Here is an 18496-nt window from a genome sequence, read left to right as displayed (position 1 = left end):
ATCTTGGCAAAGTCTCCGTTAGCTCCACAAGCATCTGACGTCACTACAAGTCTATTATTTCCCTCTGTGGATAATCCCTGGCATAGAAGCCGCCCACATAAGTGACCTCTACCATTGCCCATAGCGCCGCAATAACAGACTGGGAAGATATTTGCCATACCACTCCTGTTTTCTCTGTGTGGTCACATCTCAAGATTTTTATTTGTGGCTTAACTATGCATCTCCCTAAAGCTTTAGAAATGTTATAAGGCTAAAAACCATCAAGCCAGACCTATTATAATATCAAAGAGTGTAAAGAAATGAGGAAAAAAAACTTAAAAGGCTGGTGTTAATGAATCATTGTTAGGCGAACTACACATTGGTGCCTTATTAAATCATTTTCTGCTGGTCTGTCACATTTCTCTATTAAAATGTTGCCATTACCAGCTGCCTTTTACTTGTGACTAAGAGGAATGCATAAAAAATGACATATCTTCTGGCGCTTTAAAGAACGGCAAGATAAGGTGTTTTTACGCTACTATCTTACAGCTACTGCAGGAATTTAAAAAAAAAGAAGAAGAAAGATTTTCAAAGAGCACCTTTAACTATTCTACTGAAAATTATTTGGCTTACAATGAGGTTAATTTACAACAAGTAGAAGTCAATTAACATGACAGAGATTCTGTGTGATAACACCTTCTTATAATCCCCACCTCTATTAGACTCAAGATGTTTTGGCCATAAGGACAGCTTCTGGTCTAAGCTGCTGAACTGATAGAACATCTTCCTGCAAGATGAGATATGTTACTCGCAGCTAATTGAGAATGTAATCTGCCTCAGTCAAAGTCTTAAAGCATAATGACTAAAATAAAAAAAGGTTTTATACTGTGGATGTTTCACAAGCAGTGGACACAGTCCCAGAGAAATGAAGCTTTCTATCAACTTTAATACCAAGAATTAGATTGAGATTAGCTTGGTTTGAATAACAGAAACTAGAAAATTTAGCTTTAAAGGGTCAATCCAAATTATATACATGTACATTATATCATCAGGATGGCCTGGTGTAACATCTGGTCCAAGTTAACAACAACCACCTCCGGTGCTGTTGGCCAGCCGTGTGCCGGAGGAAAGTGCGCTACTGTTGGGCAAAGACAAAAGAGCAGGAGATGGGGAAGGTGTGTTCTTAGGCAGCGAGAGAGAAGGAAAGGAAGGAATGTGGAAGTGAGAGCAGGGCCTTTAAATTTAGGGACCATGACTCTTAAAGAGAGAGGGCTGGCTGATAACAAAGAGACAGGCTGAAGTGCAGGATGTTGGGATTGAAAATGCTAAACTTTTCACTGGGAGTGACCAGGATGGACAAAATAAGAAACAAAGTTAGAAAAGCAAGGCTGAGATGGCTTGGACATGTGCAGAGAAGAGACAGTGGATATATTAGATAAGAGATGTCAAAGATGGTGTTGTCAGGGAGGAGAAAAAGAGGAAGACCACAGCGGAGGTTCATGGAGGACATGCAGTTGGTGTGACAGAAGAAGATGCTAGGGATAGGGGAGAGATGGAGGCAGATGATCCGCTGTGGTGAGCTCTAACAGTAGCAGTCGAAAGATGAACAAGAACAAAATATATCAATTTAAAATTTGAGGTTTGAGCATAGAATACTTTTCTAATGGCCAGCATGGGGCAACTCCAAGTTATACAAAGAAGTCTGTAAATAAGTATACAAGAAAGCGCCTCTACCGATCACTTGCTTTGTGACCTTATTAACAATTTCTTGAGTTAATGGTCTCAACCCTAGTTTAGTGACTCTTTTAATTCTTGTTATAATTATGATGTAAATTTAGCAAATTATAGTCAAATTCATAGTCAAATAGATGATAAAGGAAAGTATGTGTTAGACTGGGGTTTCTCTGTGATTGACTTAAGTATAAGGATGTTGTGTTCTTGACCTCTGAGTTATAATGTCATAATAACATGTGGTTTCAAAAACCCAGGATGGCTACAAGGTTTCACTTTCACCTGGGAATTTTTAATCTGACAACAAAAAAGTCAGCAAGTCACAAGTTTGACTTGGGCTTACTAAATAAAACTCTCCATTTCTCTATTTCTTAGAGTGAACAACTGCAGCTCCCTGTCCATAAAAATATCCCCCATGTGACTAGATCACAATGAGGTCTAAAGTTTAGAAAAATACGCATTAGCACCATTTCTACTCTCTTTCACGATCATTCTTTCTTTTTTCACCAACATTTTGGTGATCTCCACTATGTGGGTGTGTTTTTATCGCATCCATAACTCACCCACCAATGGGAGCTAGAATGAAAGCTCTCTAACGAGTTTTGATCAAACCTTGAAGCTCAATGAGACGTGGCGTGAGCTGGCTTGAGGCCCAGCGAAGGATGACAGTGCAGAGAAACACCTGGTTAGGCCTCTCACCCCATCCACCCCCACTGGCCTCACTGCTGCTTGGCCACATGCCGCTGGCCCAGGTGTGTTTCCCCCTAGCTCATGGAAGCCGTCAAACTCTACTTCCCCAGATTTGAATCAGCTAATACATTTGGTCAGGTTCATGCCTGATCTCCTGTAGAGATTCTGATCCGCACTGTTATGTCTGGATACTGATGTAACAGACTAGTCCAGCTAGGTAATCAAGTGCTCGTGTCCTAACCTTAGTCTCTCTTAATGATATTTGACAAATGGAGGCATACGGTCAGGAGCTACTGTGTGCCTTTGCTTGTAAAAACACTGCCAAAATCACTGCACCTCATATGCTATCACTTAGACGAATAGCTTGGTAGAATTATACTGGCAGCCAAACCCCTGCCTTCCCGTTAATAACAGTTTCCTCTGGTCTTGTGAGAAACTGACAACTTGCTACATCAGCAAAGCGGCGATAAAAACTTGTGAGAGACAGTCTAACGTTGTGAAAGTGCCAAAACGAGCGATGAAAGATGAGGTTTAGGGGCACTGTAAAGGGGTGCGAGTGTGCGAGCTCATTTGTCTCTCTGACCCGTTTACCTTCCCCGCCTGCGGACGGAGGGAAGCTGATGTATTTATTGGTGAGAGACAAAACAAATCACACCCATCACTAAACATCTGAGTGGTAAAAAGTGGATGATGGAACTTAAAGGACCAATATGGCTTAGGGATTAAATACAAAGCACAACTGAGGGTTTCTTTATTTGTCAAAAACAACAACAAAAGAAGAAGAACTTCTGATTAGTTATCGTGTGACTTTATGGTAATAAAAATAGAGATTACACAGTTGCATGTGAAAATCTGTGAAATTAACTCTCATTTTTTTCCCATTTGCCTAGGATTGGGCAGACCAGTCTTTTCCAGATGCAAATCTACTCAGCAGTGGAAAAAAGTTAATGCAATTCCCACAGTGCTGAAGAGATCCAGACAGGAAAATATAGGCCTGTTAAGACAGTAAAATGCTTAAAATTCGACTCAACTTTAAGATTAGTGACAAACTGTAAAAAGTAGTAGTTCACCGTTTTCCCTAGTTAATACATCTACTGTATGTAGTGTGAAGAACACAGTAACTTAAAGGTCGCAAGATATATACTGATGTTCCCTTTGAGAGGAGAGAAGCAGCAGCATGGGAAATGTTGCAATCCGCTTGACGTGACCAAACAGCATCACAAAATCTGCACTAAATCTGATCCCCAAACAGCCACTTTGATGATACAGATTACATTTCTGTGTGATCTCAAAAGGCAGATGAATTTTAGAAGATTAAGAAAACTTGTTAGTTTATTCTAAGTTCTGATCCCAGACAATTGATGTAACTGATAGTTTGTGCAAGGGATGCGTTTTATAAGAGGGACAGCGCTGTTTTTCCAAGTTCACCCTCTCATGGTTTGACCCTCACCACTCTTCTCCCTCCATCAGCTTAATTAGACACAGCCACACACACATTAGATGGTCTCCCCCTTTTTTCTCTCTTTTTTTTTTGCTTCACACACTGAATGGTTGGCTGCAGTTCAAGGCACAGCAAAAAAAAAGAAAAAAAAAGAAAACAGCTATGGAAAACAAGCAGCTTTCGGAGCCAGGGGAAACCATCAGCAAGCAGCGCACACACACACACACACACACACATATCAAGTGAATGCAACTCCAAAAAACTGTCTGGAAATTTAAATGACATTGCATGCAACAGTAACAGCGTGCTACTTCTCTCACAGTGCAGGGATGTCTGCCTTACAATGCATCAATCTGAATCTATGGATGGAAAAACTGGTGAAGATGGGAGTTTATAGTCCCGTGAGCGTTTATGTATCGGTGTAAGAGAGGTGTGTGCTCTTGTGCAAGATGTAGCTACTCACCCTTTCTTTCTGGTAGGCTGTGGTAAAGTATGTCCTGATAACCAAGTCTTTTTTTCTTCACACTCACCCAGAGTGACACAAACTAACACACTGCCTCAGTCCCAAAACTTTTTGCTCTCTCCCGGTAGATCTACACTTCCACTGATCCCTCCCTCCCTCCGTCTCTTGCTCTCTCTCTCTCTTTCTGTTAGACTTCCTGGGCTGCTGTTTATGCTCCAATCAGGCCTTCCAAGAAACTACCGCTGCCCCTCCGCCCACCTACTCTCTCTGAGCCAGCAGCGATTGTTTGGCAGGGGCTTGTCACATGTAGACGTTTGTCTGTGTATGTGTGTGTGTGTTCCCTCATGACTAAGGTTTTTTAACCTCTTGCCACTATCTGGAGCTTGGCTCTCCTCAGTCACGAGAAGAAGAGTTTGGGAGACGCAAACTATGAGCTAAAAGAGCGAAGGTGGAGGGAGGATAGGATAGGAAGGAAAATGCACAGTGGGGGCTGCCAGCTTCAGTCTTACTGAGACAAATACACTTTTTCAGGCATGGGTAAAAAAGGGGTTGGCTGTGTTGACTGAGAGCTGGGGGGCGTGACTGGAACTTTCTCTCCAAATCCAACAGCTTGTTGTTATAAACCGCAATGAGGCTCAGCCCGTCACAGACCTCAAAGCTTGGTCTCCACAGCAAGTTCCCTTTACCATAGCCTGCCAAAGGTTTTCACTGTACTGTATGCGCTCTCAAAGTGCCAACCTCCAATTCACAGTTTCACTATAGCTGCTCAGCCCCATGCATCCCCAGCTCTTTCCAGCCTCTGAGTGAAATAAGAAAGAGTAGAGGTGTGATGTGTGTGTGTGTGTGTGGGGGGGGGGGGGGGGGGGGGTGGGGGTGCAGGGCAGTGAGGTGAAAGGTGATGTGTGGGAGGGGACAGGTTGACAGCAGCACACTGAGCTTTTGTTGGCGCTGTTAACAGTTCTATCATCACAAGATGGTAACACCATGCGGGGTGTGGAAGTCCTTAGACAACTCAGGCACCACGCAAGCATTTCGACTTCGTACCTCTTATAATCTGCTATTAAGGTAAAACTTTGCACTGGAATAAAAAGAAAGCATTTCATTCAGAGGATAAACTTTACGATTTCTGGATTATGAGACAAACATAGATGATCTAAACCACTTTGTATGATGGTAAAATGAAAAATCACGGCACTCCAGTGGGGAAAATAATAAACCAAACTACCGTAAGTTTGGCAGATTAAAGCGGATTCTGCTCAGAGGTGTTTACATAGATCGTTTCAACAATAAGGCTACTGTAACTCCGCAATTTTCTTTCAAATACATTTGTTCCAGCTAGGCATGCGAGTCTTTCAGTCTTAGAGTTCAGCAGCATGGGTAGATTGTGGGGGTGCCTCTGTGCCAAGTCGAATTCAGGAAACATTCATCTTGTTGTTTAGTCTGGGCACCATGTGCTGGAGTGGGGAGCCTGCTCTCCTTCACGGACCCCTCCTCTTGTGAACACAAGCACAAAACCCCCGCGCTGACAGACATGATCCGGACAATCACAACTGCGGTTCATTGTTTAGGGGCTCAGATGCACAAAACAGCAAAACTTCAAAGCAGCAGTTAGTACAAAAACGGCATGAAAAGATCAAATGTGCTCAGTCACTCCCTCGGCAGCTCAGGTGTGCCGGCATGTAGGCTTTGTACGTCAGCATTTATTTCTCCTGCTTTTATCACATAATAAAGACAGAGAAAAAGCTTTTGACTCTGTGCACGATAACAGAAAGCAGGTGCAGTGATGTCTATACAGTGCCGTACTTGGATGGGTGTGTACACATATGTAACTGTATGCCCATGTACTCATGAACATGTTTCTGGACTTGTGTTGCCATAAGAAAGTGGAAATACTTCTTCCTTACTCTCTTCCTGCATGCACATTATAAACAGGGCCCACTCTGACTAATCCTCTAGTGCTAAATCCTTCCAGTGCTGAAAAGACATTCAGAAAAATAGAAGTGGAAGCAAAATAAATCAAAACATTCGGGATTTAACGGCGAAGGAGCAGGTGAGGATTACACCTGAGGCTATTCAGCCTGGCGGCTCAGCCTGTGCCAGTCTGCCACCAAGGAGCCGAACCTGCAGTCACCCAGTGAATGAGCCACCTGTGTGCCTTGGAAGAGGCTGAACTCAGCCGTGCTCGTGTAAAGCAAAGAGAGTGAAATGACAAGCCGTTCGCTTTCAGTAGCACAAATGAAGATTCGGGAAAGGAGGCTCACAAGCTAACTTTTTTTTCCTCTTTAGGCCAACGTGCTTAACAATCTAAAGATGAGTCACATGGAGAAAAAGTACTGGATACACTGTGTCACCTCCTTTTATCTGAAAAGGACAGCTTGTCATGTGACCTTTGCTTTAAGCCAGCTGATGCATTGCTGCTGGATGTGTTAAACAAGGCTGATACAAGGACTGCAATGTAATGCAAAAAAACAAAAAACATTTGAAACCTACTGGTGACACTGACATCTATGATTTTAATGTACTTTTTTTGTTTTTTCTCTTCTAACATTTAAGCAGCGTTAACAATGAATAAACTCTAAGCCTTTTTAATTGCTATTGATGTATTTAGCAACTGTTTTCCCATGATGTTGAGTCTATAAGTAGCACAGATGGAACAGTCAGTATATAAACTAAAATAATACACCTGTTTATATCTATTTTTACAGTCAGGGGTATTGTTGCTGAGTTCTTTTTACTTAAAAACTCTGAACTCAAAGTGACAGTTTTTGTTGGCTCTTATTTTTGGTTTTAGTTTGCAGGGCATCTTTCAAACTGATACAGAGCACATAACAAAAACAGCAAAAAAAGGAGGCACCAAAGGCCTTGGCTGCCTTCCACCCAGATCCCACTCTACCCTGTGGACCGAGCTGCCTTTTACATATATTTAGCCTGAAATCATCTAAAGCCCCGTTGAGCTGCTGCTCTGTATTTTAAAGCCACTTTCATAATCTTCCACAGGGAGGCTTCAGAGCTGAGCTTATGGCAACAATGGAGCCACTGGACGAGTATGATCTCTGAGTCAGCATCAGATACTCTGAGAGTACAGGAGGAGAAGTCTTATTGAAGTTAAGGCTCACTGCCCTTCAGGTTTGAGGGACTGTCTGAAGATGATGAGCTATCATTATGTAAACAATGCACAGTACTGTGCATCACAACCTGTGTTTAACCCATCACAAACACACATCTGAGCCTCCAGAGACCCTACCAGTCAAGCCTATAATTTGATGTAGCAGCCCGATGAATCTGCTGCCATTATGCATTTCCAGGGAGGAGATCTTAAACGGCTATTGATTAAATAAATTAATAAGAGCCTTAAATAATGAGAATGCGAAGTGAGAGGTGTGAGATCACAGCTTGGCCGGAGAAGTGAATGTGGCACTATGAGGCCAGTCTGATTGTCCTGTGGCCCACTGCAACAGTGACAGAAAGGAACAATGAGACATAACTCACCCAGGAAACATAGCACAAAGGGTCAGAGGGGTCACATGACTCTGTTTCTGTTTGTCTGTCCTTGAGTCACACGTGCATAAATGAATTAAAGTGGCAGCACCGGAAATTATATTCTACAGAGAGCATTATGTGCATCATTCTGTGGTGAAGACTGGCCAGCACTGACCTGTCAGAGTCAAAACTCAGAAGCAAAGAACAAGACAACCAGAGCGAGGCACCGAAGTCATCACAGATTAAGACAGGAAAAGCTACTTCAAAGTCAGCTAGCCTGCTAACAGTTTGAAAAACTGGCCTGTGATTTTAAGATCACAGCTCTGAATGTAAAACTGCACAGACATTTCAGTAAAGAAACTGGTTAATACAAAGTAAATTACATAAGTGGTTAATCAGGAAGTTTACAATTTTAGATTATTGAGAAGGAAGTGAGGGCAGCTATAATATATATGTGGAGGTATGGAGATGTTTACGAGAGAGGGTAGCGGAAATTTTAACCTAAAAGTCGGAAGGAGCTTCACTGTGTGTTTGTGAATCTAGAGAAAACATATGATAGGGTGCCAAAAGAGAATCTGTGGTACTGTACGTGGACATGTACGAGGACAGTGAGCCAGTGGTGAGGTGTACAGTAGGAGTGACAGAGAGGATCATGGTATAGGTGGGACTATGCCGGGGATCAGCTCTGAACACCCTTCTTGTTTGCACTGGAGATGGACAGGTAGACAGATGAGATCAGGCAAGAGTCTCTGTGGGCTGTGATGTTCACAGATGACGTGGTGCGCTGTGAGAGTGAGGAGCAAGTGGAAAAGAGATGAAAGTATGCTCTGAAGAGAAGAGGAGTGAAAGTCAGGAGAAGAAGGTAGTTTGGACACAAAGTTAGAGAGGCAAGGCTAGCATGGTTTGGACGTGCAGAGGAAGAAGAGTTAATATATTGGACGAAGTATGTTGAACTGGGGCAGGAGGAAAAGATGGAGACCACAGAGAAGGTTCATGGATGTGAAGGAGGAAATGCAAAGGGTTGGTGTGGCAGAAGAGGATGCTAGGGATAGGATGAGACAGACAAAGTGTCATGGCACCTGGGTTGTTGACCCAGTGTTTTGGGTTTGGACTTTTTGTCATTGTTTAGTTTCTCGAGTCTGTTTCCTGCTTTATTGTGAAGGTCTCTTGTCCTATGTGCATTAGGTTTACTTTTGGTTACTCTGTTTCATTAGTTAGCTGTGTTCCCACCTGTTACCTATCCTGTTATTATCCTGTCTCTTTAAGAACTCAGTTGGTCTCTGTTTCCGGTCACGCTGTCGTAATTTCCTCGTGTGTATGCACTCTGTTTATTTCAATCGTTTATTAACCTAGCTCCAGTTAATAAAGACTGTGTCTATTCCGAGCTGGCTTGCCGAGTCTTTCATTTGGGTCCTCTCTCTCCATTCCCACACACCTGATCGTGACAGGAAGATCCTCTAAAAGGAGTAGCAGAAAGTAGGAGAAGACACAAGCAGTTCTCTCCTTCAGGAGCAAGCGTCAGAATGGCTTAAAAACTGCTTTACATGAGGAAAAAAAGAATCTAGAATAGAAAGAAAATCCATTTACAACCATGTGCAGTTGTAAAGAATTATGTTAATTTTTCACACCCTTTAAATCTTTACTGGTTGATACTCATAATGATAATGTCTTAGGTCTCAGCTTTTATCAGCATTAATATTGTAATTGTTAATATATCTTAAATCTTCTGTATATTACAAAAACAGCTCTTTCATCCCAACTTGGGCAAAAAGATTAAATGCATGTTTTGGAAGTGGTTTCAATGTAACAGCTTGTAACACCATAAAATATAGAAAAAAGAGTCCAATCAGAGCCGTCGGGCAAAGAATATGACTAAAAACCACAATTTTTTTCAGTTTAACAATTCACCCCATTTTCACTCGAGTCAAAGACTCCAGTGCTGTAGGGTGTAATTATGTGAGCAAAGTATTACAAATACAACACAAAGAGACATTCATGCATTAAAGTGATTAACCAAACTCTGATTCAACACACCCCTGCCAAGTTTCAGCTTCTTTTTTTTTTGCTGATTCTCGGCTTGTGGGCCAGTATGACGGAATCCTTATGGCTCGCTTCAAGACCGATTTGAAAAACTGTGAACCCGCTGTTTAAATCTACAATAACTCACGGCAAACAGCTGGATCCTCACTTTGATATACAAACACGTGTTCTTTATCAACCAAGCTTTTCATGCTTTAATAAAAAACTGTGAATGATCGGTTTTGCCTGACAAAACATTGGTATTTTGAAAGTGGACTTAGGGATGCTTTTAAAGTCCATGTTATGTTCAAATGTTAGGCAGTGTTCGACCTTGCATGCAACTCTGACTTTCATACAGTGCAGCCCGTTGTTTTGGCTACTGCAGCAACATTTTGACTACTAAAGCGCAGCGTAAGTGAAGCATGAAGCAACTGTCAGTATGACACAAGGGACGCTCAAAGATAAGGTAATGCCATTACCCTCTTGTCCTCCACAGACATCCGCTTTGTATCAAATTGCTATACCCATGAACCAACAGGTCTTAGTGAAAGTCTGCAGATCTGTTGGCAAATATTGAACTATATATCTCCATGTGTGTTGTTCAATTTCCACTGATATTAATAATAATTTTTTTTTTTTAACAGAACCTAATGCAGAAACTGTTTCTGTTAATCAAAAATCGAGCAGAGCAGTACCATGTCCTTTGCTCGGAGCACATGTAGCAGTGTACGCAGCACAGCTGAGTAAATAGTGGCGTCTTTGGTACATTCCTTGCTAGTTTGCAGAAGTTACATTGCTGGAGATTAGGGCTACACGATTATGGCCAAAATGATCATCTCGATAACCATATCAGATCTCAGATTAGTCACTGATTTTAGTGGGAAAAGAAGATTTTTATCGCATTTTCAGAACACTGCTTTCACAGCTCCACATCTGTGCAAATCCGTGTTAGCAAAGGAAGCAATCTGCAGCAAGGTGCAAAGACCAAAGAGACCAAAAAATTCATTTGGTGACTCCGAGCTATCGTCAGAATGGTACCAAGTGTTTTCCTGATTCTTGTATTTTGGCAACCTTATATAGTATGTTAACACAACACACTGCCAAATTATGGGAAACGAATGCTTACATAAACACTTCCTAAAAGCTCTGAACCGAAATTCCATCATGGGAAATATGTATAATATAAGAATTTAAACTCCCTAAAAACTGGTATCTAACACCAAAACTCTGGTAAGGTTTGGGTCTGAACTTTGCAAAGACACAACAAAAATGTCCCAGTTAACAGGTGAGTTCACTTGACATCAATCAGATTATTAACCTGAGGCATGCAGGTTTACAAAGCGAAAGAAATCTGAGACTAACGCGTGAACAAAGAAGTGAGAGACAGACAAAAGGCGATGACTGATGGAAATGCTGGGCCACCAGCTGGGTTAGTCAGTCAGGTCAGGCTCTCTTCCTCTCCCACCCGAGTCTACATCTGGCCATCCCTCCATCCCTGCCTCTCATACATTCTCTCTATTATGTAACTCTTTCAAATCACAGCAAGTGCAGCCCAGGAAACAATAACAGTAAATGCATGTTTTTGTTGTCACAGAAATGTGATTCCTAATCAGGTTTATAGAGTAATAAAAAGCATTTAGCTTAATTGAGTTTGCCCCATAAGTGCACTTTTGTGCCTTCTGGTGCGAGACACGAATTACCGACTTCATAAAATGCATTTATAATGTCCAAGAATAATGAGACTAAAATATTTATCAGATGTTTTATGTAATGTCACAATAAAAATGAACAAATAAGTATTCCCTATAAGTAAGGGCTTTAAAGCTAGCTGCATCGTTGCAGCAAAATATTTAACATGCAAAGCATGTCTGCAAGGAATTTAGAGATAAAGCAGCCCTAAAGATATAAGTAATTTGCCTATCCATAAAAGCACTCTTTCCTGGTACTCTGGAAAATGTTTCAACGATGAATAATTGATGATTGCTGGTTACGCATCACATTAACTGCTGGCTGTCTCACTGTGAACTGTGGGCCTCAATCAGCAACTTTGCATACCCTTGTTGACTTCCCATTTATGAGAACGCTCCCCGTCTGCCTGTCAAAGGATTTTATGGGATCACAAAACAGCAAACAAACGTGTTATGATGCAGCACTAAGAATTAATATTCTGCCTCCGAGAAGATAAAACGACAGTGCAGAGAAAACAAAAGAATTATTGCTTTCTCATCTCAACTGTGGCAGTTTTGCAGCTCCGTATGGTCACAGTGTGAAGATACATGATAAATCTGTGCACGTGCAAACGCACAAAGTGGAAACCAAACCGCTTTTGGTATGCTGACTTCACTTTTACTCTAACTTTACCACCACTTGCTTGTGATGAAAAAAAAAATTTCTGCTCGGTTTCAACAACTGGGAGCAGTCAAACACAGAAGAGGATGGTTTAATGCAACAGAGCTAGACGCAAACACACTGTGTATACATCACCATCCAGGAACATAACACAAACCATCTTTCCTGACACTATACACCTGTGGATTTGTTTGTCTTGAACCTGTTATTGTGCAAAGGTGGGTAAAAAGAGACGACATCACACCAGAGTACTCCAAAACTTTCTTTGCATGCAAAAACACACTCTACTCCATTTCCAAAACAGTCACATCTGAATCCTGTCCTTGTTTCACTGCCAGTTGTATAACAGCACGATGGATCCTGTTTGTCCTGCCTTACATTGTCTTTTTCGTCCAGTCTCTCTGGTCATAAGAAATCAAATCTTATATAACAGGGGATGTGAGATAAGGGTTTCTGATGCCTATCAAAGCCATCTACATTTTTCTGCTGGGCGGCTTGCAAAGCTGTTGGTCAGGACGGATCAAGACAAATGGCCACTCGGCTAGGCGTAATTCTAGGAGACAATCGTTGTCAGGAAGCAGCTTCAACAAATAATGGCTATGAACAATTGACTTGTGCAGAATAAAAAATAATCAGATTTAAAGTTTGCACTGAATCACTGAATGTTTAATTTGTTTCCACTTCTTAAACGCCTGACAACACATTAACCTTTTTTTGATTAGATTCCTGAACTGGAATGTCTTAGTTAGGAGTTTAGATAAAAATAAAATGTGAAAAAATGTGGAGAAATCGACTGTCACAGAATTCTTCCCAGTTTTCTGTGAAATATTAAACCTCCAGCTGTTAACACCCGTTCAGCAGAAATCCCCTCATTCTCTGCCTGCAAGCTCAGGCTGAAATGCTGCGTCAGTCTTATGATAGCTTTAGCTGCCTAGCTGAAAACCACGCTTGCCTCACCAATGGCTTCATCACACAGCCAAACTGTATTATTCCCTTTTTGTAAAAATCCCCAGATTTAAATGTGGGTGGGGGAGGAGCGCACTTGATCCCTTATTCAATGTTTCTAGTGTTTAATACTGTAAGAATGCACCAAAGATGCTCAGAGGCACAGGGCTGCTGTCAAACCCATCTCAGCGTTTCATATTTAGGGGGAAAGAAACTTGGCGAGAAGTGAAGTTTTTAGTCACAGTGTAATTGAACAAGCTGTGCTAGCAGGGATAAAATGAATAAATGTCACATCATGCACTTTGACAAAACAGCATGGGAGAAGTGAAACTCTAGTGTGGGGAAAAATAAATCAAGTTCAACTTGAAATCCTATTAGCTGTACAGCTGAGGGCACTACTGTACATGCCAGGAGCTACTGAGCAGCAGGAGTATGTGAAGCGGAAGACACTTTCACCTAAGTCAAAGATTCAAGTGCTGTAAGATGTAATTATGTGACGTGATAGGAAACCTGAATCAAAAGGAAAAGATGGCGTGTGCCATTTTTGACCAGGAAGTCTGTTTTATTTCTTGCCAAAAAAAAAAGTTCAATTTAAAATTCAATGCATGAGACATAAATCTCTTCTCTTTTAGCAGAAACAAATATAATATGCTCATTTTCTACATATTCCTCGTGTCGTGTAAAGAACAGACATGCTACTTCTACATTTAATATTAATATCAAAAGACCAAAGAAAGCTGGATGTAAAAATACACTTAGCTGCTGTGTTAGAGGAAACAAAAGTCAAGTAAAATGACATGTCAGACACATCATTCAGGACAAAATGATAGAAGCAGTAGTCTGTGTTATGAATCTATTCTTTTCATTTTCTTATATTAAGCGAAAACCAGTTTATAATTCAGGGTTCATGGGTTAGCGCCATCTTAATGGCTTCAGAGCAGAAAGAAGGTGTACTCTGCGTCTGACAGCCGCTGTGTTAAAAGTGGTTGATTGAGACCCTGCTGAGGAGATGGCAGTTAGATCACATCTGTTTTGCAGGAAAAGTGGTACATTTGAAAATTGGCTCAATTATTTTTGGTTAACGCACAGTTAGGCTGCACATACGGAGCTAGTGCCTGTCTGAGTCCAGTGTTCGTTTTAGACAGTATTCTCTCATCGGTGCTGTTGCCTTTAAAGGTACTGGATAGGTAAGGAATATGTTTAAAATAATAGCTAAAAGCAATCCACAAGTATGTCTCACACATCTATGTATTGTGTCGAAGCGATGTCAACTGCAGTTAAAATGGGTTCTTGCTGAAGCTTCGTGTAATAGCGTTTATACCACAAGATGGTATAGCGAGTCGCTGACATGGTTCATTACATTGTTGAAGGATGTTTCTCTTATCTTCTTGACTTCAGATAAAAGCTATTTTAACTAATGTCTGTCTTGTAATAATACCTTAAAAACTGAGCAAATGATTAATGTAGCTCTATACCCTCATTATGAAGTTAATTTTGTAGTATAAATTAATAGGCAGAGGTTTCTGACACGGCGTTATGCACAAATTGCTCAAGAGTTGTCCGCTTGTTGGTTGTGAAAGAATATTGATCGCTTCTCAACTGGCTGGCAAATAACTCAAAGCAGTTGCTAGATGACAATGAGGGTGCTGCACTAAAACCCTCTTTAGGATTGCTTTGGTTGCTAATAAGTTGTTGTGATCAACTGTTGTTTGCATGGGAACTTGTCTGCAAATGCTCACCAACCGCTAACCAAACGATAGTGAAAACCTGAAAATGTGTGACACCAAGCACTTTTGCCTCCAAAGTAAAAGTTATGCCAACACTTTTCAAAAGACTTAACAGTCTCTGTTTCCAGTATATGGAACATGGAATAAGACTACACTCACACAAACTGTCATCATGACTGTCACACGTCCACAATGGTGGAGAAGTTAGCGTGTGGTTAGCATGACTGGAAAACCTCAACAGAAAGCTACTCTTGCCACCTCTTGTGCAAACACAGTGGGTGAGAGAGACAGTGGGTTGTCCCATTTCCAGCATGAAGAGGAAGACGAGAGAGGTCCCATTCCCACTTAACTGCATTCACAAACAACAATGGATGAATAAAGCAGGGATTATAAGTCCACTAGGGTCCCACCGATGTGAAATTCGTCATCAGACAGTAAATGTGAGGGTACGTGTCTGCCTGCATGTTGACTAATTTACATTTAATTTACATTACTATGCACCAACTATGCCTGTGCCCAGGCGGCACACTGCAAGTGGACTTCAAAGAAGTATAACAGGAATGATTACTCTCCCTGTCCGTGTCCATAACAAAGTTTAATCCAGGCTTTGGCTCTCTGTAAATAATTAAACAAATATCAGTTCAGTGGTGAAAATGGCTTTAAGTAACTGTAGTTTCCTTTATATTTGATTAAGTTATTTTTAGCTTCTTTATTACTTTTTGGTGCTTTTTTGAATGTTTAATAATTTTACTTGCAGGTTATATGTTAGCTTAACAGTAGCGCTATTTTGTTAAAAGTCCCTCATGCTTATACGGTCAGTGTTCAGCTTGCAGCAACAACACAATGAGCATTTCAAAACCATCTACAAAACGGTTAACCAGGGTGTACCGGACCATCTACCCATCCATCCATCTTTTCCGTTTTTATTTAACCATTCATCCAATTTAGGGTCACATGACTGGAGCCAATCCAAGCATTCATAAAGCGCCCCGTGAACATGGCTGACACAAAGAAGCAGAAAACCACTCACTGCTAATGTACCACCACAATCTCGAATGAAACATTGGATGTACTTCTTGTTTACTGGATAGCTACATCAAAACTTTCTGGTAAAACACTGCCCCTTGGTGGTTCAAACTTAGGTAGAAATGTCAAATTATTAAATTATGCAAACAAAAACTAACTCCAACTAAAAGCAGCCACTGTACTTTAGTGCTTTGGTGAATGAGAACAGTGTGAGAAACAAACATAATTCTCTACTGTTTCACCTCATTTATAATGCATGATTACTCTGGCTTTAAACCCTCAGTGGTGCTGTGATGAGCCAAGGTCAACTCTATACTGTCCGCACTCTATACTCCAAGTTTTTGATTAACTATTTGATTATCAAAAGCCTGAAGCAGCACAACTCATAAACATTTAACGACTGGGGGGGAAAAAAGCCCCTCTCACTTGACTCCTGGCATTTCACCCCTAAAAGTAAAACCACACACATGCTACAAGGTTTACGGAGAAACTGAAACACTCGGCTTTTGCAAATAAACTGAGGTGGGATTTTAGTAGCGAGAAAACACTGATGGGGGTTGAAATAAATCTCAAGCAGTGGGGATTGCCTGAATTGTCAGTTTCACATTCACAGAGAGACTCTGAAAAAGGGGGATTTTTTCACTCTGAGCAACAGTTGGCTTCACAGAAAACACTTCATGTGTCTCAACTTGCAAACCCAAAGCAAGCTATTGCTGAAAGAGCTGTTTACTCATTCGCTACTCTAACCATTATTTATCATCCATGCATTGAATCCGGTAGAGTACCCATAATGTCGCCCACATCCCCCACCAGAAGGGGAAACCTCCATATCAACCACGCAGGTAACTACAACTCTGCGTAAACAAACTTTTTCATATCGCACCTCACAGCAAGCTTTATTAAATACACGTTGTTACATGTACCCGTATGAACTGTATCAGGGCTACAGCTGTGCTGTGGCTAAGAAACGTCATGTGTGCTGCCAAGAAAATATAGAGAAAACCTGCAAAATACAAAAGCAAAGTTCGAACCAGCTATATCCGCCTTTTTTCCCCCGGCTCCAACTTTTTTAATTTCTCCTCTTCATCTGTCTTCCGCTCTCACAGGAACAAGAGAGAGAAAGGGAGTGATAAAGAGAGAAGACGAGGCCTATACATCAGTGGGATTTAATGCTGCCTCATCTTGCTCAGCCCTCGTATCACATGGTGTACAGCATCAATAATTTTTACGAGCCAGCGCCTTCCTGTTGGAACCACACGCTCCCAATCAGGCATCTTGGAACTCATTTTCCATCTTTATTTTCTGCATGTAATTGCATAAAGACATTTTAAAAAGAGCCAGCCAGCCAGGATATAATACCACTAGCTGGCTGAATGGTGATATTAAAAGACAGGATGCTGGCTCTGTAGTCGATGGTTTGGCAGCATTTCACTTCTTTGACATAAATAAACGAAAAGTGAAGAAATGTATAAATTATCTACATCTGATAATTTATAAATTATCATACGTGGATAACTATCTGGATCACAAATGAACAAAGTTGAACAGTTCTTTAAGAAATCAAAGTTTCCTTTTATCTTGTTTATTTGCTGAGCTCTGTGACTGTCGCACCAATTATGATATCTGCACAGTCTTCTGTCACTTTAGTGCAGGAAACTGGAACAGAAGAGTGCACTTCTGAGGCACTAAAAGCTGCTGTTGCAGTAAAGGGGCACAGATGACGACAGGGTAAAGTCAAAAGGGAAAATCCGAAATGACTGTGGTGCTTCAGACATGGATGATGCTTCAGTTTTTGATTTTGTAACTGCCATTTACTGAGCAAAAGGAGGCTTTTATTCCAGCGGGGAAATGGAATTCTGTTAACACGAAGTATCCATTTCCCTTCACAAAGATCAAGGGTCAACTAAAAAATCAAATGCACCAAGTACCCTTTCTGAACTCAAGAATAAATACAGCCCTAACTGACAACCAACCAAAAAATGTACTTTCAAGAAAAGACCTTCAATGTATGACCTGATGGAGGATCTCACAGGGCCGTCTGTCTACTGAGCATCTTGGAAGTTTCTGATTTGGTAAGTGGGCTTAGAAATCCTGCTTTATCAAATGCAGACCACACAGAGTGCACAAAGAGGCCAAATGAAACAAACTTGGCAGCTAGAGAAACTTTGGGGTTTCACTCAAATGTCTGGACACACTTTTAGAACAGTGACTGATTGTTTTGTTTTAAATGTTTCTGATAAATGATTTGCATGAGGAGCATTTAACCAGAGTAGTGTCAGCTAAAGGTCAGCAGGGCTTAACCCAGAACTTCAGTTTCACTTTCATGTCTGACTCAGTGTAACATAATGACAGCACTGTCAGTGTCTAAGAGAGCGACATTTCAGGGAAGGAAAATTGATTCCCCGATAGAACGACAAATTTCTACATTGGTTAAGGCAGAAGAAGCACAAACGAAACACTGAAACTTAAAAGAGGCTTGAAAGCAACATCATGTTCTAATCTAGCAGCCACATTGGATCGTATGGTACACACAATCTGGTAACTGGTGGTAGATGTATACTTGTTCTTGGTGTTAGTTTGGTTTATACTTTATTCCTTGTATCCCTGTTTATTCCTGCCTCCTTTGTGTTTTTCTGTCTGGATTGG

At 41.1% G+C, this 18496-nt stretch overlaps 1 protein-coding gene across 9 annotated transcripts in view; it reads right to left on the bottom strand.

The window, feature by feature from the left end:
* si:ch211-285f17.1 (sickle tail protein) overlaps nt 1-18496 on the bottom strand; it is a 117002-nt gene that overhangs the window by 64717 nt on the left and 33789 nt on the right. The window contains exon 1 of one of the 9 annotated variants that reach the window (XM_063483533.1): nt 4305-4460. The exons of the other annotated variants lie outside the window; for them this stretch is intronic. The gene's annotated coding sequence lies outside the window, so the exon portion shown is untranslated. Of the gene's footprint in view, nt 1-4304; nt 4461-18496 lie in introns of those variants that run through there. 9 annotated transcript variants of the gene reach the window in all.

The sequence above is a fragment of the Pelmatolapia mariae genome, linkage group LG9 (assembly GCF_036321145.2).
Source record: "Pelmatolapia mariae isolate MD_Pm_ZW linkage group LG9, Pm_UMD_F_2, whole genome shotgun sequence".
In the NCBI taxonomy this organism is placed as follows: Eukaryota; Metazoa; Chordata; class Actinopteri; order Cichliformes; family Cichlidae; genus Pelmatolapia; species Pelmatolapia mariae.
This window is presented reverse-complemented; position numbering and strand designations above follow the sequence as displayed.